The 24,506-nt window shown below is 44.2% G+C and overlaps 1 long non-coding RNA gene across 1 annotated transcript; it reads right to left on the bottom strand.

The window, feature by feature from the left end:
• Positions 1-6,505: 6,505 nt before the first annotated feature.
• LOC310840795 lies at positions 6,506-13,749 on the bottom strand. Its single transcript, XR_014562144.1, has 3 exons — positions 12,900-13,749; positions 9,131-9,284; positions 6,506-6,724 (listed from the first exon to the last, which is right to left on the bottom strand). It is a non-coding gene; the product is annotated as an uncharacterized lncRNA (long non-coding RNA).
• Positions 13,750-24,506: the final 10,757 nt, after the last annotated feature.

Genomic DNA, 24,506 nt, shown 5'->3' with positions numbered 1-24,506 from the left:
CTCTTGTCAGAAACTGCTAATGTTGAACTGAGAATTATCCATAGAGAACTTTTAACTTGAAATTAAGGTGGGATGAAATTAAGGTGGCGGTGGATCCCAAAATGGATTTCAGCGGGCGGGGTGGGCATTTTTGAAAGTTTATGGGACTGAACCAAGGGATTAAGGCAGCATTCCCCCCCTTTTTTAAAAAAAAGCCCCAAAAATGAACAAGCAAAAAACTTAATTTAGCAGCATTAACACTGGAGCTACGGACAATGGATTAGAGGGGAGATGAAATGGACCAGCCCGGAAGAGCAAGGAATGTGTCCATTTGGCAGCATTGGGAACAGGAGACTATTGAGGATAGCAGAAAGGATGCAAAGTGAATTTCTGAGGAGGGGTGAGATTTGTCCCACATATGACCCCCCCCCTTCTGGGGGGTGGGGTTTCAGTTCCTGGCTGTCACACAAGTCATCCCGCCCCCTTTCAGCACTGAACATGGTGCGCATATCAGTGACACATGCTGATCGTGGGCATGTGGGCAGGTCCCTGCATTCAATTTCAGAAAGAGAAATAACAATATATTTCATATTAATGCTCCTTTGCTAAATACGTGGGACTCTAGTTTCCCAGCAGGTGAGTCGCTGTTGCTTACCAGGAGGGCTGGGCAAGTTGGTGTGCTGCAAACACACCAGCAGGAATGCCAAATTGAAGGGCATTTGCACCGTGCCTGCTTCCCGCTGTTTATTGCACATTCATCTTGATTTGTTAATGTGGACATTATATGACATTGCCAACAAGTGGTTGTTATTTTGCATGTTTGAGTGCAAATTTACTGAACTTTTTCAGTGAAGAAAGTGACAGGATTTTTAATGCTTTCAGATTTTTGCCTGGGCCTTCATGAAAAACCTTAAAACAGTGCTCCATGAATGCATTGTTGATAATGGGATTTCTTTCTTTCTTTCTTTCTTTCTTTCTTTCTTTCTTTCTTTCTTTGTACAGTGGTACCTCAGATTACATACACTTCTGGTTACATACGCTTCAGGTTACAGACTCCGCTACCCCAGAAATAGTGCTTCAGGTTAAGAACTTTGCTTCAGGATGAGAACAGAAATTGTGCTCCGGCGGTGTGGAAGCAGCAGGGGGCCCCATTAGCTAAAGTGGTGCTTCAGGTTAAGAACAGTTTCAGGTTAAGTATGGACCTCCAGAATGAATTAAGTACTTAACCCGAGGTACCACTCTATATAATTTTTATTAAATTTTCTGTTTTACAATTTAAAGTGCTGGAGATGCAAAGAGGTAGACAGAACGTTCTTTCATATGGGGTGGACTTGTAAAAGGGTAAAAGAGTGTATTGGGAAATGATCCATAATGAATTGAAAAAAAAATGTTTAAAAGTACTTTCCCAAAACAAACCAGAGTCCTTTCTGTTGGGGATAATTCAGACTGAAATTCCCAGGTGTCAAAAAAGGTTATTTACGTATGCATACTGCATACTGTGTTTTGTTAGCCCAGAAATGGAAAACGAGCAAGGTCCTAATCAAAGAAGAGTGGCAACTTAAGTTGACAGAATATGTGCAGCTTGCAGAGTTAACATATAGAATAAGAGAACAAGAAGAACATATGTTTAGAGAAGGTTGGATAACGTTTATTGAATATATAGGAAATAATTGTGTACAGTTGAAAACACTGACAGCATTAAGATAAATTCAACAGTGTTTTGTTGGATGCAGTAATGGAATACTGAATGGTATAGTTTTTTTGTAAAATATGCAGGGATTTATGATATGTAAAATGAACCATGGAAAGAGAAGAAGGGAAGTCATTGATATCTTTCATTTAAAGCATCAACATAAAGCAAATCCCTGTTTACTGTCAGGCTGTTCCCAATTCCTTTCCTGCTTGTCCACTTGAATTTTAGTTAAAAACAGCAATAAAGGAGCAGCCAACATTTATGACGCTTGGCTCTTCCAACTGGGCACCGATCCGAAAGTTTACAGGTGCATACAGAGAAGCAGGATGTTTTGTGCAAGGGTTGGGTGTGATTGCTGGAGGCATCAACAAGACGAATTTAGGTAGCTGGAAACTGTACAGCGCAGTCTTGAAACATACCTTAAAAAGATAATAATATTTATACTGTCTTGGTTTGGCTGCCCCTTCGCTTTTGTCGATGGCTAATCAGCCTGTTCTGCTAATGAATGTTCATCCCTTACACCAAGTAATAGGCAAAGACATCACTATGTTGCTTCACATATTTATAGCCAGGCCCAAATGCTGGCCTTCTCTGCTCACTTTGATTCATTCAGGGAAGCTCTGTAAAGTGTGGGCATCCCAATTCAGCAGCAAAAGTGGTGGCAGAAGAATTTCACGGACCCAAGTGACAAAGCTGCCATTTTGCACTTCCTTTCCCCTCTTGTTACTTTTAAAGCATCACCTGAAACTCATTAACCAAATCATTTTATAGTGCCAAAACCTCAGGATCACATAAAAATGCATTATAAAGTATGTTAGGGTTGAGCCAGGGTGTGTGTGTGTGTGTTGGGAGAGAGAGAAGTCTTGCATGATTAATGCAAGATTTTTAATGACTCTCTCCAAACTCTTGATTATTCTCTGTGGCCAGAACCACAGAGCTTGGTACGTACAGAGCAGTTTCGCTGCTATAGGACTAAATTAATGAAGGCCAAGTGAGATACAAAGAATGAATGGTATTTAAAAGGCTGATCCGGATCTGCATCTGGCATCAATTGGACAACTCTACTGAACATATTTGCAGCTGATCCAAATAAGCACTACACAGCACCTTCTGCTGATGTCAGATGGGATTACACAAGAGTAAGAGCCATTCTGCACTAAAGTTCTGCAAAGAAAATTATGTGAACATTGAGTCTGATTCAGAGGTACTCTTCCATTTGTGGAAAGAGTGTTTCTGTCAACAGTGTCAACAGTGTCGTTCTGCCCGGACACTGAGGTCCAGCTCCGAGGGCCTTCTGGCGGTTCCCTCACTGCGAGAGGCCACGTTACAGGGAACCAGGCAGAGGTGGTTCCCTGTAACTTCTCGGTAGTGGCACCCGCCCTGTAACCTTCTCGGTAGTGGCACCCGCCCTGTGGAATGCCCTCCCATCAGATGTCAAAGCGATAAACATCTACCTGACATTCAGAAGACATCTGAAGGCAGCCCTGTTCAGGGAAGTTTTTAATATGTGACATTTCAGTGTATCTTTTATCTTTGTTGGAAGCCGCCCAGAGTGGCTGGGGAAACCCAACCAGATGGGCGGGGTACAAATAATAAATTATTATTATTATTATTATTATTATTATTACAAGGGCCTCCAGTCTAGTGGAGGACTCCACTAATGTATGTAGGGTGATGAGGACACAAGGCATTTTTTTATTAATTTCCACCCCCTTCACTGCATCCTCTGGTCCACTTCCCAAGCTATTCTAGAGGGTCCGCCAAGCATCCAAAGCAGATTTTCAGGGACACAGTGAAAGGAGGAATCGGCGAGGGGGGAAATTCACCTCCCCACATCTCTTAGTGGAATGCTCTTGCTGTGAGAGGCTTGGCTCCAGCCCAGGATAAATAATGAAAGGAGCGAGTCAAGAAGGCGCAGGCTTGTGGTTTCACAACTGGCCTTGTCGTGTGCTCAGTCTGTGTCCAATGTGAATCTTACCTAGACCTTTCCTGGTTAGAAGCCCTCACCAGAGACTTGCCAAACAGCACACAGGTTCTGGGTCCATCTTGGCCACAAACACAATGGACTGAGCTGTTGGAAACTATTCTGCCTATGCACAGAATTATAGTGTCAATTCTAAGCTCTCTCTCTCTCTCTCTCTCTCTCTCTCTCTCTCTCTCTCTCTCAATCTCTCTCTCTGTGTGTCTATGTCTGTGTATAACCATATCCCAGAATCATAGCGATGGAAGGGAGCAGAAAGGGATCTTTTGCCCAATGTGGGCTTAAACCCACACATCAAGTTTTTAGCTCTTTAGGTTGTAGGGGGGGAAAATGTCCTGAGCTCATAAATTAGAAGATGGCAGATTCTGCTTAGGGACAGTTGACTCTGTCGCTTTGGGTTTTTCTTCATTTCTCAGTTCCCCCCCACCTCAGTCTTAAGCTCATTTATGCACATCTCCACATCACTTTGATAGCCTTGTGAAAATTCACAAGGAGTTGAATATATGAATTCTACTACACATCTACTTGGCTGCATTGCAAAATTTGGGGAAAGTGTGAATTTCAAAGGATGGTTGTGTTTCAGATTGCACATTATATTTAGAAAGCTGCAAATTAGGTAGCAGCTTTAAATGTGAACAGAATCTTGTTTCTCCCTCCCTAAGTCATCGAATTTCACCACTTAGGGGGTTTGTTACAATCAAGCAGTACACAAAAGTTGTGAGTTCTCATCAGTGCAAGCAAGATTTCCTCTCCTTTTTATTTTTTATGAATAAGGAATTAGAATTAGCATTTTTGCTGCCTTTTCTGTTCAAAAGAATATGCAGAAGGGCCAGAATTGGAATCCTGGCAATAAAAGAAGCAATGGACATGAAAGCATGGGCTGCTAATTAAAAACCTTAAAATCATATCACAATGACTTTAAAATGAGAATGATCTCAGTCTAATCACATAATACTTTCCTTTGTCCTCTGGGTCATGCAGTCACTCAGATGCAATATTCAGGAAGCACATTTCATTAGACTAAATAAAGCTTCAATCATGTGTAAAATTTCCAAGTTGAATAGGCAGCCATCATATCATTCATCAGTCCCCATGTATTTAATGGGTGTAATTTCTTCCTCATATTTCTGTGTTTATTGTTTCATTTTTCTCTATAGGAATCCAGCCACCTTATCGAGATTGCTTGTTGTCAAGGCCAGGCTTGAGTAAATAATGCAGCTGAGGGTGGACTCGCTAATATGTTTCCTCTAGATTGTCAAGGAATGGGGGGAAATTTGATTGAACTTAGCCTGACATTCAAAGTGTTTGGATGCAGGGAGACTGCGCAGAGGGAGCAACGAGGAGAGGGAGGGCTTCCTAGCAAAACCTGCTGTTCGCTGTGAAATCTCAGCGCTTTATTAGAAGCTAAACGTGTAGCCTTGTCGGATCGTTATCTGTCACTAAATACAAGCTGCTGGGGATCACAAGTGGGCACTCGGATCATGCTCTCAGGCTTCTCAGATGTGCCTGGTTGGCATGATAACCACACAGTCCCTGCTGCACATGAGAATCCCTTGGATCTATCATAAATTATTATTATTATTATTGAGTTTATATACCGCCCTACACCTGGAGGTCTCAGGGCGGGTCACAGAAAATATTACAACATATATAATCAGAATAAAAACAACAACCCAATGACAACCCCTCCCCCCGAAAAGAGCCACATTTTGAAAGGGTACAGTGGTACCTCGGGTTACATACGCTTCAGGTTACAGACTCCGCTAACCCAGAAATAGTACCTCGGGTTAAGAACTTTGCTTCAGGATGAGAACAGAAATCGTGCTCTGGCAGCGTGCAGCAACAGGAGGCCCCTATAGCTAAAGTGGTGCTTCAGGATGAGAACAGTCTCAGGTTAAGAATAGATCTCCAGAGCGAATTAAGTACTTAACCAGAGGTACCACTGTACAGGATGTCAAACAGATCAACCAAAGGCCTGGTTAAAAAGGAACGTTTTTGCCTGGCGCCTAAAGATGTATAATGAAGGTGCCAGGCGAACTTACCTGAGTAGAGCATTCCTCAGATGGGAAGCCACTACAGAGAAGGCCCGTTCTCATGTTTCTACCCTCTGAATCTCTCAAGGAGGAGGCACATGAAGAAGGGCTTAAGAAGATGATCTCAGGGTCCAGGGGGGTTCATATGGAAAGAGGCGGTCCTTAAGGTATTGTGCTCCTGAGCCATTTAAGGCTTTATAGATCAAAACCAGCATTTTGAATTGGCCCCGGAAACAAATTGGCAGCCAGCGCAGTCGGACCAGAATCAGTGTAATATGCTCAAACCATCTTGGTCTGAGCAACCTGGCCACTGAATTCTGCGCCAGCTGAAGCTTCCTTGACACAGTAATAAAAATGTGACCTCCATGCTCAGAGACAATATAGTACTTTTCACTTGTGCAGAGGTATGTATAAGCCATGGTCCCCAACCACATGCCCAAGCCTATATGTAAAAAGTTTGTATGCATGATGCAGACATAGAAATGAGCACCTATGCATTGGGGATGGGTGAGATTTGCTGCTGTATTCCTGAACCCTCCAGAACCCCTTTCCTTGATTAAGCATGTGAATGGAGCAGTGCCAAGTAAAATTCAACCTTTCAAAAATTCCTGTTCACAGTGGTTAAAGTATGATTCAAGTTTATGCAACATTCTTAAACGGGTGAGGGTACCTCACAGTATTGCTGATTCTCTCTCTCTCTCTCTCTCTTTCTTTCTTTCTTTTTGTTGTTTATATGGCTTGGGCAGGAGGAAACATATTTTTTTGAAATATATGTAGGGTGGGCCTTTCCCTGGAAAGAAAAATTCCCAGTGGTCTGACTTCAAGGCTAATAAAAAATGCTTTATTGTTTCTTTTGTTGATCCTACTAACCAGACAGCAAGCCTCTTGGGCATAGTTAGGCCAACAAATTCAAGCTTGTGTATCCAGTGTCTCATACTGCTTTGGTTAAAAATCAGGTTCCCGGTGAAGAAAAAACAGCTCTTGGGTTCCTTGTGATTCCTCATTTGCCTTCTATCCAAGTTTGTGATGCAGACAGTTCTGCAATGGAAGTGATTCTTTAGCAGAGTCTAGATTTAGACTTTAATCCTATACACTTTTACCGGGGAATAAATAAGTCCTATTGAAGGTTTTGGGAAAAGATGAGTAGTGGGAGGACAGGATAGAGGTATGTAAAATTATACATGATGTGGACAAAGTATATATAAATATATATAAATATATATAAAATATATATATATAAATATATATATATATATATAAAATTACATTTCTGTACTATCCTTCATCCATAATAACAAATAAAACAACCCCCCCACCACCACCAAAAAAGCAGGAGAGGAATCTGAATGAAGCAGTGCTTTGGACACATCCATATTTCTGCAGCAGACACTGTAAAATCTGCCCTGGGTGGAGCAGACAGAGAGGTCATAAGTGTCAGAATAATTACATCTGAAAGGAAGCAGGAACAATGAGCATAGAGCAGGCATAACAACCACAGGCTTGATACTCTTTAGCATTACAGAATGCTTGGCATTTGTCAAGAAGCTGTCTCTGCGCTTCTGAAATATCACTGTGACAGCACTGATACAAGTGAAATGTGTTCATGAAACAATTGGGAAGCTCGCTTGCCTTAGATTTGCCATCTTTGCAACTAAAGTTCATATAATACATGAGTGGGATAATAATAATAATAATAATAATAATAATAATAATAATAATTTATTTATACCCCACCCATCTGGCTAGGTTTCCCCAGCCACTCTGGGCGGCTTCCAATTGAATATTAAAAACAATACAGCACCAGACATTAAAAACTTCTCTAAACAGGGCCACCTTCAGTTGTCTTTTAAAAGTAAAATAGTTGTTTATTGCCTTGACATCTGCTGGGAGGGCGTTCCACAGGGCAGGCACCACTACCGAGAAGGCCCTCTGCCGGGTTCCCTGTAACCTCGCTTCTTGCAGTGAGGGAACCGCCAGAAGGCCCTCAGCGCTGGACCTCAGGGTCCGGGCTGGATGATGGGGGTAGAGACACTCCTTCAAGTATACAGGACTGATCACAGTGACTGCTGTGATGACAGAGACCTGTAACTCATAATGGCTGCTTCCCGCATTGTTTTTGCTGCATACGCAGCACCAAAGGGACCTCACCAGGGTGCAAGGCTGGGCAGTGTGTATGGAGGTCCTGGGCAGCGCAGATGACAAGACCCAACTCTCACCCTTGATGATGTGGTCCAAAGGAAAGCAGAGGATGACATTTGGCACCAGCTTGGCTGCAAGAGTTGCCAGAAGGAGGCATACAAGGTGCTGTCCGACTGTCTTAGGGACCCTACTCTGGATTTGTTTGCAGAGTTTAGTCCTTAGCTCTTTCTTCTCCAAAAGATGTCCTGCAAGGCATCAGGGAAGTATTCTCCCCTCTACAGCACATGCAGAAACCACCTTACCGAGTGTTGGACACACCATTAGTCTCGTCCGCTCAATCTGCCAGAGCCTGTCTTCACCTGCAGTGGAAGTCCCTAACTCAGCAAAGGTTTGAGACCTTCAGCTACCCATATCTGGTTTAGCCGGTGAGTTGAAGTCGTTTCCCATGGTTGTGACTGCTGTCACATGCTGACAGCTTCTAGGAGCCACAGGTAAGAGCTGAGTGCAGGATGGGGACCAAAGATGGACAAACAAACCCAGAATAAGCACAATGTGTTCCCCACAAGAGGTGCTACCCCTCCCCATACACCCCATAAATCCCCACCATTGATATATGATATAATATGTGGAACCTTGTAAGAAACTAATGTCCCCTCCTAAGCCAAGGAAAAATATTTTGGGCATCCTCAAGTAGAAAAAGATCCCTCAACTTTTTCTTTTTCCCAACCAGTTTTTGACTGATATTGTTGCAATTTTGTATGTTGTATGCAACCTTTATGTGTTTTTATGAAAAGTGTGGCCTATAACTATTTAAATAAATAAGGAATGCAGGCACCCTTAAATGTCTAGAAGGCTTGAGGGTAGCCTGTTTGAAGTGGTGTCAAGGAATACCTACCATATAGGGACCGTTATTGCTCATGCTTACTCTATGGCTATGGAACGCGGGTGGCACTGTGGTCTAAACCACTGAGCCTCTTGGGCTTGCCGATTGGAAGGTCAGCGGTTCGAATCCTCGCAACGGGGTCAGCTCCCATTGCTCTGTCCCAGCTCCTGCCAACCTAGCAGTTTGAAAGCATGAAGTGCAAGTAGATAAATAGGTACCTCTGCGGCGGGAAGGTAAACAGTGTTTCTGTGTGCTCTGGCTTCCATCACAGTGTTCCATTACGCCAGAAGCGTTTTAGTCATGCTGGTCACATGACCCAGAAAGCTGTCTGTGGACAAACGCTGGCTCCCTCAGTCTAAAGTGAGATGAGCACCACACTCCATAGTTGCCTTTGACTGGACTTAACTGTCCTTCGCCTTTACCTTTTACCTTAGCCAGTCATCTACCTGTAAAAGATCCCTTCTTATGGGCCATTTGCCATGAATGAAGCCGACTGTGTGCCACTGTAAACCTCCTCAGTGAGAAGAGAGTAACCGCACGCAAAAGGGTAGGTTCAGGTGAGATGATCCATTTGCACTAGGAAAAAGGAAAGAAAACTCCCATTATAAAGAGGGAGGTCACATGTGCCAGTTCTTAGGTTGAACAGGTGCTATGCTCACTCTGACTTTGTTTAAATAAAACAGCAACCAGTTCGGTAGTGTATTTTAGACAAACAGCTTTGTTGTATCCTATTAATCAGCCCATTTTGCCCGATGCACAAAGTGGTCACCCTGTGGCGAGCAGCTGAAGGTGACTCGCACGTCTCTTTTCATAGATAACTCTTGAGGGCAGGATTGACATGGTCCGTGAAAATTAGTGCAGAAACTTTCATAACGAAAGGAAGATCTAATCTTTGCAACCATGGGGACTATATTTGGTGCATGGGAAGCAAACGGGAGTTTGGGAATTGCCCTTTCCATTTCAGCGGGACATTCACCAGGTGTGGCATTACTGAACAGGGAAATAGAGAATTTTGCTAACCTAGTATCTCCAGACTGCAACAATAGCAGTTGAATAGGCATAGACCCATATGCTTAACAGGACAAATAACCAGGACTTTATATGAGCCAGCTTGCTCTGTGCAACCTATATGGGGAGCAGATGGCCTTTGTTGTGGGCCCCAACTCTGGCTCAGAGGTTTCTCCAATTAGGTGGTCTGTGGTGTGTGTTAGCTCTTTCTACATATTACTTGTTTGGGATACTTGTTTAGGATGTTGAAGTTGCAAGTACACTTCCTGAGTGCAAACCTCAGGTTATTAACACGCCCTCAGACTCCCACAGTTTCCTTGTTTGAAAACGTCTCTCCTTGTAGAAATATAATGTTTACCAGTTCTTCTTTCAGGCTCCCTTTTCCTCTCCCAAGAAGATGTTGCTTATGCATCCTCTAAGAGGAAGTTAAAAGGAAAAATTAACCTGTCAGAGAGGAATAATAAAGCTTCCATCTTTTTTAATGTAAAAAGAAATAAAGCATAATCAAAAGTAACACATAGAACAGATCAAAACACAAAAATATAAAATACAGTAAAGAAAAATTCCACCCAACCAAGTACAAAAACATAAAAACTCCAACTTTTTCGATCATACTTAATTAACTTCCTTTCTTGGCTTCCTCACGCCTCCCTTTTTTGTGTTCCTCTTTACCCAATCAGATACAGCAAATCCTTACCCTCTTTCAGATCTCATTTCTAATTATTAAGTTCATTCTATTATGTCACCAATCTTTTCTCCTCGTATTTAATCACCTTTATAATATTATTTACTTTCGACATAATATCTCTTTAATCTTTCATCCTTTTCTATTACATTTTGCATACTTTTTAAGCTATGTCACTAATGCCTTATTATTTCCAAATCCAACATTATTTTAACATTCATAAACTTTACATTATTTCTGCAGATAGTCTTTAAACTTCTTCCAGTCCTCTTCCACTGATTCTTCTCCCAGGTCCGAGCTTCCATCTTTTTTAAAACACTTTCTTTTTTTGAAAGGCAGAGACTGGTGTGCTTTCCCGCCTCTTCATCAGCTCAGCAATCACTTCCATCATGACCATAGCAGCAGCAGCAGCATTCAAGGTGCCTCTTTGCCACTGAAAAGGGGGAAACAGAGACTCAAGCTGTGTCTCTGAGTGTGTGTTTAACATTGTTGCCTTGTGTTGATGTTGTTTAGTTATGTCCGACTCTTCATGACCCCATGGACCAGAGCATACCAGGCACACCTGTCTTCCACAGCCTCCCGCAGTTTGGTCAAACTCATGTTAGTAGATTCAAGAACACTGTCCAACCAACTCATCCTCTGTTGTCCCCTTCTTCTTGTGCCCTCAATCTTTCCCAACATCAGGGTCTTTCCCAGGGAGTCTTCTCTTCTCATGAGGTGGCCAAAGTATTGGAGCCTAAGCTTCGGGATCTTTTAATTTCGTGACTGCTGTCACCATCTGCAGTGATCATGGAGTCTTGCCTTGTAGCACATGGGTAAAAAGGTAAAGGTAAAGGGCCCCTGGACGGTTAAGTCCAGTCAGAGGTGACTATGAGGTTGCAGCGCTCATCTCACTTCTCAGACTGAGGGAATCGGTGTTTATCCACAGACAGCTTTCTGGGTCATGTGGCCAGCATAACTCAACTGCTTCTGGCCATGACGGAAACCAGGGGATTCAAACTGCCAACCTTCTGATTGGCAAACCAAAGAAGCTTTGTGGTTTAGATCACAGTGCCACCTGTATCCCTGGCTAGGGGACTGGCTAGGGGAAAGGAGCAAAGCAGTTAGCTTATTACATTTTTTTAAATTAAAAAATTCCTTTGCCAAGGACATCACAGGGGCACACATGGTCTCCTCCCCCCGTGTCGATTTTTGACACATGGTTGCTGATTTCATTTCCATCACAGTGTCTCCGTGGCACTCAGTTAGATCTGAGCCAAAATGAGGGCCCTCTTACAATGGAGATGCTCACCCCTGTGTGAACTGATCCCTCTTCTTGCAATGAGGACAGGGGAGAAACTGTGCACATACGCCCTCCCCATCTGTAGCCAATGAGCACTTTGCCAAGAGTGGGAAGAAGAAGAAGAAGAGTTTGGATTTGATATCCCGCCTTTCACTCCCTTTTAAGGAGTCTCAAAGCGGCTAACATTCTCCTTTCCCTTCCTCCCCCACAACAAACACTCTGTGAGGTGAGTGGGGCTGAGAGACTTCAAGGAAGTGTGACTGGCCCAAGGTCACCCAGCAGCTGCATGTGGAGGAGCGGAGACGCGAACCTGGTTCCCCAGGATTACGAGACTACCAATCTTAACCACTACACCACACCGGCTCTCAGAAGAAGGCCTTACACTATTATGGGCCTGTGGAAGCAGTTTGGTGCAGGGATACCAAAGTGGGGATGCCCAAAAACTCCAGTTTGGCCAGTTCTGGTGCTTTATTAAAGAAAGGTGGAAACTTACAACACAGCCTGCAAAGACCCACTGCTGTTACAGATGCAGGGTGAACACCGCAGCAGTGAGAGGTTGTCATGACTTGTTTGCAAAGTGCTAATATGTTAAGTTGGACCATAAAGAAAGCTGATCGCCGAAGAATTGATGCTTTTGAATTATGGTGCTGGAGGAGACTCTTGAGAGTCCCATGGACTGTAAGAAGATCAAACCTCTCCATTCTGAAGGAAATCCGCCCTGAGTTCTCACTGGGAGGACAGATCCTGAAGCTGAGGCTCCAACACTTTGGCCACCTCATGAGAAGAGAAGACTCCCTGGAAAAGACCCTGATGTTGGGAAAGATTGAGGGCACAAGGAGAAGGGAACAACAGAGGATGAGATGGTTGGACAGTGTTCTCAAAGCTACTAACATGGGTTTGACCAAACTGCGGGAGGCAGTGGAAGACAGAAGTGCCTGGCGTGCTTTGGTCTATGGGGTCACGAAGAGTCGGACACGACTAAATGACTAAACAACAACAACAATACGTTAAGTGTGACATACAAATACAGCATATGCCAGTTTGGACAGAACCTCCCATCAATCCCTCTGACCAATGTGGCAACTACCCAAGGTTTACAGAGAGGTCCCCTCTCTGGGCCATTAGCCCAGCGCCCCAGGGCCCACAGATAAGCACAGCACCAAAGCAAGCCAATTAGCATATACCAAAGCAAATGCATATAAAAACAGTGACAGACCTTGGGCATCCCCTGTGGTGCCCCTGACGCTCCACACCCAGTGCGACCAAGCCAGTTGCAACTCTCCTAAATCCATCTTGGGTATAAACATATGTGAGCTCATCCTTGCAGCAACTCCCATTGAGTCTTGGGGTTATCCTGACTACCAAGACGACATTTGCATGCCTTCTGGAACAGCCTCACCTTTGCTTCATATCCTTGAAAGCAGTATTTAGCCTGTAAAAGGGTGGGCAGAGAGGGAGAAGGCAATAAGCAATATACGGGCCCTGTCTCCACCATAAGGCAGGCATGTCACAAAACCTACACTACTGATGCTTGTTTTCATCCTCTGAATTCTGTGCAAATCTAAGACCATAGAGCCCCAGCAGTGGGTTGACCTCAGGCTGCTCCTACAGTCTAGTTTGCAATTCAGCACAAGCCAGCATCACAGGCTAATCAAGGATGTTACCAGAGGCCAGCCAAAAACCAAACCAAGGACTAGGTGGTCAGTGCCAACATCTACATTCCAATGTCAAGAATCGTCATCGTGTTGCTGTCTTGTTTGCTCCAAGTGTGCCCACATCCGCTGGCTCTCGAGCCAAAGCAACTGGAGGCCATTAAGTTTTATCCTGATTACCAGTCAGAAAGGGATTCTTGTAACTCTTTCTCCCCCAAACCACGGTCGCTTTTGCTGTTTTGAAAAACAAAAAGTTATTACATTAAGCCATGAAGTCCTGTAACTCGCTCAAAAACGGGGGAAATGACACATAGTTTCACCACCTAGTAACTAGTGGTTCAGCCTCCAGCATCAGGTAACACTAAGCAAGTAATAATAATAATTACAAAACATCATTGAAATATGAGCCTAATGTATAAGGTTCTCTACTCCCCACTAGGCCCATACTAACAGAAATATGTTTTTTAACCAAAAGGTAAACTGCTTTTTATTCAACCAGCTTCTGTTAGTAAGAGATTTCAATCATCGGCACTTACAAACTTAGGTAACATAGACTAAAGGAGTCACTTACTTTTGAAAGTATAACAATTTCCCAACATTCAACTTTTTTGCCCTGCTGCAAATATTCTCCATCATTTTTCTGTTGCAGTCATTCCTGACTTCCACCACCAAATGCCCTGGAATGACATGAGATCTTGGGCAAAATTTCAAAATGGGCCAAATTGTGAAATGGTGGCTAGGAGACCAACACAGCTAGCTGCTGGTGTCACTTGTAGCAGCAAAAACTACAAAAAAATTAGGAGAAGACAACAAAGCTGACCCCACAGGGTGTTTTTCCCCCAGCTGGAACTCACTTCTTAGGGGCGTTTTATAATAATAATTTATAATTTATAATAATAATTTTGGCACTTATTTGGTGTGGTATGTTCTGACAGCTCTTTAGGAATGTGAAGGTTGGGCAGCAGTGTCGCCTAAAAAAAGGTCAACAACCTGGATGGGTGCTCAGCAAGTTCCACCACCTCTTTTCTAGAAACAAAAGCCCTGGTTGATCCCTCTGGGGAATTTCAGTGAGATAATCTCCTTCCTACATGCATACACACACTTCTCTGCTCACAAGATGTTGAAGAATTTTGAGGAATCATTTGTGCATAGCTCTAGCCCTATCTTGGTCCTGAAAAAAAAATATTTCACGTAAGAAGTTGGTCCATATACTTGGACCTACATCAACAGTAAATGAGTTTATCTCGTGCACTGGTGGATTATGAAGATCAGGAATGAGGCCATAGATCAGATATAAGGTTACTGTGACTTTTCAGATATTGTTGGAGTACAAATCCAATCTTCCTTGACTACAGGCCATTCTAGTTGGGGCTGATAGGAGTCCAACAATTTCCTGAGGGCCACAAGTTCTCCATCTCTGCCGAGGATTATGATCCAGCCTATCCCTTCCAACAATATCTTTATCAATATGGGAGTCTCTAGGGTGCAGCCCCCTCCCCCATTACTCAGCAACATTGGAAGCCTGTGGTGTGTTGGGAAGGTTCCCCACCAAGTTCTCATTCCCATGCTAGGACCACCATTTCTGAGAAATGGAACAAATCTGATGTTGAGAGGGCGCCTTTGCTCTCAGATTTCCTACTGGTCATTGCTCCTGCCCATAAGGGGAGGTGCAAAGGATTTCAGTAGTTCCATCATTTACAGAGTGGACTCTGTCATTATACAACTCTAAAGGAAGACATCTTTCTTTCAGTTGGCTTTTAAATCGGGGATAGCTTATACTCCCTTCAGTTTGAGAACACTTTGTGTGGGGCATCGAGAATGAAGGAAAACAGTGACCAAAAAAAAAAATCACATGCAGAACATCTGGTCCAATACATCTCTTGCTAATAGTATAGAGTCACAAACACTATACACATCTGAGAGGGCTCACAGCTGTCCAAGAATCCCATTACTTTCCCAAAACTGGCATAAAAGGAGGAACAAACTATGACTTGTATAACTTAAGAGTTATAGAATGTGATTAGGCAAACCTTCAGAAATATGAAACTGCTTTCTGGACTCTGGAGCAAGCCTTTTGATGAGGCCCTCCAAGGCGAGGACCACCTTTGGCCTACTAGAATTTGGAGAAATAAAATACTGCTCTTATTAATGTCCAAGGAAGAAGCCAAACACAGGAACTGAAGACAGGAAACCCAGTATTTGTTTTACATGACAAGTATATCAGAGCTATAAAGCACTTAAAAAAAATATCAGGGTGTCAAGCAGTATTTATGTACAAGACTCTGTTCCATAGGGAGATGGGTTATTGGCATAAAGCCCAACATGTTGTGTGTACAGGGCCAGATTTGCTGTGGTATAAAAAGGAGGGAGAGGGAAATTGAAGGTCTTGCTCACAGCATCTTTTGATACTTGCTGTTTTGCCCTGGTTTTCTTTCTTTAGTTCAAATGGTATAACTCAAAAACTAGCAACACCAACAGGAATTGATCCAATCAATCAAGGATGTCACCTCACCTACTTGGTGTTTGGAATGTGCTTTGTCACGTAACACTCACAGGTTAAGAGAGCCCAAATCTCTCTATTTAAACTCTCACTTCTTTCAATGTTCCTTTTAGCTTTAAACTTTTGTCCTCCAGGAAAAAGCTATTCCTGGAAAGTTTGCTCCTTGTGCATAAACTTTTCCATATGGTCCCATTTGAAGCATGATGGGTTGCACTACTTGAAAAGTTAATGGAAAGTTTCCGATGTGAAAGAACATGTCACCTACCATGTTTTTACAGGACTTTCCATGCCAGTCATTGAGTTTATGAAGCAAAATCAGATGTTCACTATACCAATCTTAGCACCATTCCATTTATCCTCTTTAGTGTTGCAAAACCGTTTTGCTATTTAATCCTTAAATAATGTTGTCTTAATACCTCTGCATCTAGCACTTTTTTTATAATGACAGTAAGAAATCTGGCTTCTAGTTCCTGCACTTGGCACCTTTGAGGAAACTTTGGCTGTATATTTGCTATTTATTAGTAGTGAAGTTTACTGGCAAGTTTTATTGTACCTGGCTTGTCTTCTGTATTCTAGCAATTGATTGACATTATTATCAACTTATAGTGTGTCATGTTTTAGTGACTGATTCTGCCAATCTTGCAGTGGATCTGTACCAATATTTTTAAATCTGTATTTAACTGATTTAGACTACAATTGTAACCCTATTTAGCTATGAGTGAGGATGGGCAAATTGGTGGAGACTGTCATAGCTTTAAGAAATGTGGTTTATTCACCTGTTTACACCTTCAATCTGCATGGATGGAGTCCAGATCTTACAGTATGGTCATTTCAACAAGGGTTTGGCCCCCACAACAGTGCAGCCCTGGAGTCAAAGGCATCTCTCCCAGCCAGCCTGCCCAAGATGGATCTCTGTCTTCTCCCTCAAAGCATACCTTGCTCTAAAGTCTCTCGTTTCCTGACCACTTAAACACCCCCCCCCCCATCACCATGGCATCCTCTGTCTGTCCAGGCCCAAAAATTCCTCTTAGATGGGCCACCAACGCCTTACGTGAGACTGTCCTTAGACATCTGTTTTGAACACACGACTTGACAGTCCTCGCTACCGCTCTGTTATATTGTATATATGAACTTTGATTGGCTTACTCCTATAATTTGAATGATATCATTATTCTATTATATGTTGTTGTTGTTTAGTTGTTTAGTCATGTCCGACTCTTTGTGACCCCATGGACCAGAGCACGCTAGGCACTCCTGTCTTCCACTGCCTCCCGCAGTTTGGTCAAACTCATGCTGGTAGCTTCGAGAACACTGTCCAACCATCTTGTCCTCTGTCGTCCCTTCTCCTTGTGCCCTCCATCTTTCCCAACATCAGGGTCTTTCCCATGGAGTCTTCTCTTCTCATGAGGTGGCCAAAGTATTGGAGCCTCAGCTTCAGGATCTATCCTTCCAGTGAGCACTCAGGGCTGATTTCCTTCAGAATGAATCGGTTTGATCTTCTTGCAGTCCATGGGACTCTCAAGAGTCTCCTCCAGCACCATAATTCAAAAGCATCAATTCTTCGGCGATCAGCCTTCTTTATGGTCCAGCTCTCACTTCCATACATCACTACCGGGAAAACCATAGCTTTAACTATATGGGCCTTTGTTGGCAAAGTGATGTCTCTGCTTTTTATGATGCTGTCTAGGTTTGTCATTGCTTTTCTCCCAAGAAGCAGGCGTCTTTTAATTTCTCGGCTGCTGTCACCATCTACTAACTATTAGCCTACATGTCGTGTTTGTTCCTGTGTTGTGAGCATTTGGGGCAGATGTACATGGGAAAGGAACATACAAATTGAAATAAAAGGTAAAGGTAAAGGTACCCCTGCCCGTACGGGCCAGTCTTGACAGACTCTGGGGTTGTGCGCCCATCTCACTCAAGAGGCCAGGGGCCAGCGCTGTCCGGAGACACTTCCGGGTCACGTGACCAGCGTGACATCGCTGCTCTGGCGAGCCAGAGCCGCACACGGAAACGCCGTTTACCTTCCCGCTGGTAAGCGGTCCCTATTTATCTACTTGCACCCGGAGGTGCTTTCGAACTGCTAGGTTGGCAGGCGCTGGGACCGAGCAGCGGGAGCGCACCCCGCCGCAGGGATTCGAACCGCCGACCATTCGATCGGCAAGTCCTAGGCGCTGAGGCTTTAACCCACAGCGCCACCTGCGTCCCTTACAAATTGAAATAGCATATGGTAAAATAAAAGGATAAATTGTAGCTGATAACTTTCAAAAATGTGCTATATTTGGATGCCCACTTTTCTTTAAAAAAGCAAAACAAACAAACCTGGCTGTCTTTCGATGGAAGAGCCCCTTCATTTACAAAGTTGTCACTTGCAATCTTTTTTTCTTTAAAGCCAAACACTTGGAAGGAATTCCTAGATAAGGTAGGTGTGGACCAAAATAGTCGTTGACAGCCCCACAATTCACTCATTTCCTAACATAGCTGGCTGTGCACTGTATTTTAGCCTAAACAATAAGGTCATTGTTCGGACATGAAAACATGCCCAGTTTATTTAAAGGTTAGCAAGACTCAAAAGCTATAGGCACTAGCCAGGCTTTGGCATGCTCGGTTTTTTGTCATCGCAGGTAAAATGTTCCCAAAATGTCCACAGCTATGTGCAATTGATAGAAATATCATCAGAATCCTACTGCACATATTCTCAACCATGAACAAGGCATGGGTTGCTAGCATTTGCACGCACACATGCAAATTGTTGCCAGTGGTCTAGTTCTGACTGTAAGCAGGATGTTGACTTGGTTTGTACATTTTCCCCACTAAGGTCAAGTCTAAAAATACTTCAGAATAACTTCTTTTTGCACTTCATGAACTGTTTGGCATCCAAGGAGTCTGAGTCTCGCTATAGAAGACATTTCCATGTATTATGTAAAACTTAACAAGGGTCTTTAAATCTGGAGGGCACCTGTATTCTTCTCTCCTCCATAAATATTTCCAAAGATATATGCACCTGAATCAAAACAGAATTGAATTAGAACACATTTGGGGAGGGGAGGGAATGTCTTATAATGAATCATGTTCCTGAAGGTAAGAACAAAATTATTTTCTCTATCACAAGATGAAGGCTCTAGTACAACTGTAAAAAAGAAAAAGGTAAAGACCCCTGGATGGTTAAGGCCAGTCAAAGACGACTATGGAGTTGTGGTGCTCATCTCACTTTCAGGCCAAGGAAGTCAGCGTTTGTCCACGGACAGCTTTCTGGGTCATGTGGCCAGCATGACTAAACCGCTTCTGGCACAACGGGACACTGTGACGGAAGTCAGAGCGCATGGAAATGCTGTTTACCTTCCCGCTGCGGCAGTACCTATTTATCTACTTGCACTGGTGTGCTTTCAAACTGCTAGGTTGGCAGGAGCTGAGACAGAGCAATGGGAGCTCACCCCGTTGCGGGGATTTGAACCGCCAACCTTCTGATTTGGAAGCCCAAGAGGCTCAGTGGTTTAGACCACAGCGCCACCCACATCCCTACTCATTATCTGGAATGGAGCATGACCTGGTGGTCCTCTGCACGCGCTGTTCACATGCAGAGCACTTGCATCAGGAGTGGAACCATGAAACTAGCCCTGTCCCAAACAGTTCATGGATGGGCTAGTCCCATTCCTGATATTCTCACTCAGTGCCTTTCTATTTGGCACCTGATGATTCCGTGTCTCCATGCTGAAACCACAAAGAACATATCAAAAGCACCCTAGCACTCAGGAGAGGCTGTGCAAGCCCTTGATCTGGACTAACTGGTGGGCTGGATGAGAGCCAAGAAGTTTGGCTTGAATCTTGGCGAGACAAGAAGCACTGTGGGCGAGTGGTTTCTGGGTCTGGGTGAGGTTACATCCCCTATAAAGGAGCATGTTAGTGGTCTGGGGTACTCCAGCACTGTCACTGGAAGCTCAGATAGCTTCAGTGGCTCAGGTGTTCTTTTAATAAATAGCCTTGGCTGGTGAGACAGCTATGATCATTGTGTGGCGAGGCCCCGTTACCACCATATTACCTAAGGTACAAATAACCAGACAATGCACCGCTTATTGGGATTTTGGGATCAAAGAAAGCCACAACTTTATTGGTTACAGATATGAAAGGTTTGGCCATAGGCATTAAGGTAAGCAACGACACATGTTACTCCCGCCTGTCTGCCAGGAGTATTTCGAAGGGTGAAGCCAGCGGAGGGAGGGAACGCCCTATGACCTACGTCAAATCGGGGCAGCCCCCAAGCAGTCCTCGTTGGAGGAGTGGTATGGTCACAGCCCCCGTCAGACAGGAGTCACTCCTCCTGGATCCTTTTAACAGGATACCCTTACCCATGGAGGGGCAGGCGGGGGCTACAACCACCCCTGTAACCAAGACTAGGCTAACCCAATGCCTCAGAAAGTTGTGACTATTGCTATGAGGTAGGAGAAAACCCAAATGGCGGTGCCATTTTGCCAGATGGGAAAAATTCCTGACCGGCTCCTGAATCCGGCAACCAGCATTGTCCATAACAAGGTCGTACCATTGGTAAAGAACCCTAATCTGAGGGATGGTGGATGGGAGAAATGGCGCAGTGAGAGAGAGGCAGAAAGGCCGAGCTGGCCAGCTATTTATCCTTCCCCTGGGTGCAGTGGCAAACACCGCTATTAGTGGACTGGTACCACGCCCAGGTGATGCCCCCTGAATGCCTGCAGTTATTGGCCAATTCGGCGGTAGGAGTACTATCTGCCTGACAATAGGCTGGTTCATAGGGGAGACGTGGTGTCCGCCCACAAAGCAAAGCCACCCCCCCCCCCCGCGGAGGGTAAACAGACTTCCTTGACCAGGAGAGGTTACACATAGTTGTCCATCCAGTGGTTGTATGGCTTGATTACTGTCATCGGCTTTATGTGGTGCTACACTTTCCGGACCTGGGAGCTTCAGCTGGTATAGAATGTAAGCAGCCCAACTACTTGTGCAACAACTTTCTGACAGCAAATAACACCTGCACTGGCCAGCCTAGGATCAAGGTTTGGGACGTGGGTGGCACTGTGGTCTAAACCACTGAGCCTCTTGGGGTTGTCAGTCAGAAGGTTGGCAGTTCGAATCCCCACAACAGAGTGAGCTCCCATTGCTCTGTCCCAACCTAGCAGTTGGAAAGCACACCAGTGCAAGTAGATAAATAGGTACTGCTGCGGCGGAAAGGTAACCGGCATTTCCGTGTGCTCTGGTTTCCGTCACGGTGTTCCGTTCACCAGAAGCAGTTCAGTCATGCTGGACACATGATCCAGAAAGCTGTGGACAAACGCCGGCTCCATCAGCCTGAAAGCGAGATGAGCGCCTCAACTCCATAGTTGCCTTTGACTGGACTTAATCGTCCAGTGATCCTTTACCTTTTTTTAAAAAACAATATTTGGTACCAGTTTACAAAGCCCTAAACAACCTGGGTCCAGGGTTCCTTATAGACTTCCTCACTCCCTATAGGCCTGCAGAACTTCTGGAGCTGCCTCATGACCCAGAAATCAAATTCCTGTATGCTCATAAGAGAACATTCAACACAGTAGCCGCTTGCACTATGGATTTTGGCATGTCATGAACACATTTTTATTTTACCAAGCATTTGTTGAATATTAATCTTATCTGATCGCCTTTAAGACCCTTCTGTTTTACTTGGGATATATGCTGTTCTGAAATTGTTTCCATTCTAAATCATTTAGCAATCCATGCACGTAATCGATTCATAAATATTTAAAATAGATAAATAAAACAGAGTCAGTTTAATGGCTGCTGCCGAGAGAGCAGAGATGGCTCAAGAGATATTGACTAATTCTCCCGAATTAAAGGATATAAATAAAAGACACTTTTGTACTCACACCATCTTTTGAAGATGCCACACAAAAATGAATACTTCCAGATTTTTAAAATCGCATAACTAGCAAGGAAGACATCTGGAAGACTCATCGGCTACATGTAACTAATTCTTTTTAATGGTCTCAACTGGATAGCTTCTTCTATTTTAAATTAGATTTACTCTTAAGAAATAAGATGCGGTGTTCGTTTTTAACAGCACCACTGCATCTTGCCTAATGACAGTGATCTTTCCCTCATTTTTAAAGAATGTTAATGTTGCATGTTTTTTGGACGCGGGTGCCGCTGTGGGTAAAAGCCTCAGTGCCTAGGGCTTGCTGATCGAAAGGTCGGCGGTTCGAATCCCCGTGGCGGGGTGCGCTCCCGTTGCTCGGTCCCAGCGCCTGCCAACCTAGCAGTTCGAAAGCACGTAGGTAAATAGCAAGTAGGTAAATAGGGACCGCTTTCTAGCGGGAAGGTAAACGGCGTTCCCGTGTGCAGCTCTGGCTCGCCAGAGCAGCGATGTCACGCTGGCCACGTGACCCAGAAGTGTCTTCGGACAGCGCTGGTCCCTGGCCTCTTGAGTGAGATGGGCGCACAACCCCAGAGTCTGGCAAGACTGGCCCGTACGGGCAGGGGTACCTTTACCTTTACCTTTTTAATGTTGCATTTGCTAAGTGCATGGTTAGGAGCTTGGAGGACGGTGCCCACTTTTCTCTCCCTGCTTGTTCTCTCAAAGTAGATTTCACATTGTCTTTGATTCCTATGTTATGAAACCCCACTTCCCTCCCAGAGCTACAATTCCCAGAGTTCCATGAGAAGAGGGATTGGCTGTTAAGCCACTCTGGGAATTGTAGCTCTGGGAGGGAAAGAAAGGTCTCCTAACAACTCTCAGGACCCCTAACAAACTACAGCTCCCAGGGAAGCCATGACTATTTAAAATAGTATGAAGATGCTTAAAATATATGGTGTGAATGTGGCCTATAATAGCACACAGGGCCGTCTTTACCCGGGGCACTGAATTCTGGGGGGCGCCAGGTGCCCGCTGCTGAAATCGCCTAAGCTCTTAACCATCTACCTGTTATGAAATAATAAATAATTTTGATCAAGCTGACATTCAAAGCTGGCTGACGCTGCTGCCTCCACCCTGGCTGCTTTCTCCTCCCCGGAGTGCCTCCCTGAATGGAGAGGCATTGCTCTCTCACCTGCTATTGGCACGGCTCTGCATCCCTCTTCTTCTCCTTCCTCCTCCTGGGGAGCTTTTAAAAGCACCCAAATGTGAAGCTGCGCACCTTTGCGGAGCTCGGGCGCCTGGCTCTTGAGGGGCGATGGCAGCAAGACTCGGAAGAGCATGACGCTGCTGATGCCACCATGGCCTCACCTGCAACTGTAGAGAAGTGTATCTTGGGTGTAGACGCGGGGGTGCTGGGCGGATCTTTGCACCCCGGCGGCGCATATGGTAAAGACGGCCCTGATTGCACTACATGAATTGGCTGGTGTGTGATAATACTAATAATAATAACTGTATTATTTATTCCCCACCCACCTGGCTGGGTTGCCCCAACCACTCTGGACGGCTTCCAATGCATATAAAAACATATATAGTGAAAATAGCGGCAGTCTAGAAGCACCCTTTGTCATTTTTAGCTGCTTGCCACAAAAGCAGCAGAAGACTTCTCCCAGAGAATCACAAGTACTGCAAATAAGCATTGCAAAGGTTCAAAGTTTCAAATCAGCAAAAGAAATCGGATCTCCCTGTTGCACGTAGAAATGTCTTAAGAAGTTGCAAGAAAATTCATAAAAATTGTAATAAAGCAACACTGCTAGGGGACACTATTAAGGGACGTAAGATGCCCATGCAAAGTTGGGTTCATATAGGTTTGTTCATTTTAGATGTTAATACCTATTGCTACTTCAATAATAGCAAACTAATTGCAAGAAAGTGTTAATGATTGGCTTTTTAAAGGAGGGAAAAAGAGTGCTGATTACTAACTGTGATCTCAGTGGAAAAGAAGAATTAAGCATGAATAAAATTATTAAGCTGAGTATTGTTCACTGTTGGCCATGACTGCACAATCAATAAATCCCTGCGATAGTTGCATTGTCTACCTAGAATCATAGAACTGTAGAGCTGGAAGGAACCCTGAGAATTATCTAGTCCAACCTGCTCCAATGCAGGAATCTCAATTAGATCATACATGGCAGATAGCCATTCAACCTCTTCTAAAAGAAACCTTCAAGGAAAGAGAGTCCACCACCTCTCGAGGTAGTCTATTCCACTGTCACACAGCATTTACTGTCAGAAAGGTCTTCCTGGTGTTTGGTTGGAATCACCTTTCTTGTAACTTGGATCCATTGGTTTGGGTCCTATCCTCAGCAGCAGTTGGAATCCCACAACATCATCAGGAGAGCCACAAAATCCTTTGTAGGAACTTTACACTGTATGGAGACCTTGATCGGAGTTAGGTAGGTGTATTGGTGCAGAGACATCACCTTGCCGACAAAGGTCCATATAGTTAAAGCTATGGTTTTCCCAGTAGTGATGTATGGAAGTGAGAGCTGGACCATAAAGAAGGCTGATCACCGAAGAATTGATGCTTTTTAATTATGGTGCTGGAGGAAACTCTTGAGAGTCCCATGGACTGCAAGAAGATCAAACCTATCTATTCTGAAGGAAATCAGCCCTGATTGCTCACTGGAAGGACAGATCCTGAAGCTGAGGCTCCAATACTTTGGCCACCTCATGAGAAGAGAAGACTCCCTGGAAAAGACCCTGATGTTGGGAAAGATGGAGGGCACAAGAAGAAGGGGATGACAGAGGATGAGATGGTTG

The sequence above is a fragment of the Podarcis gaigeae genome, assembly GCF_964106915.1.
Source record: "Podarcis gaigeae genome assembly, chromosome: 3".
NCBI lineage: Eukaryota > Metazoa > Chordata > Lepidosauria > Squamata > Lacertidae > Podarcis > Podarcis gaigeae.
The sequence above is the reverse complement of the archived record's forward strand: the minus strand, read 5'-3'. Positions and strand labels throughout refer to the sequence as shown.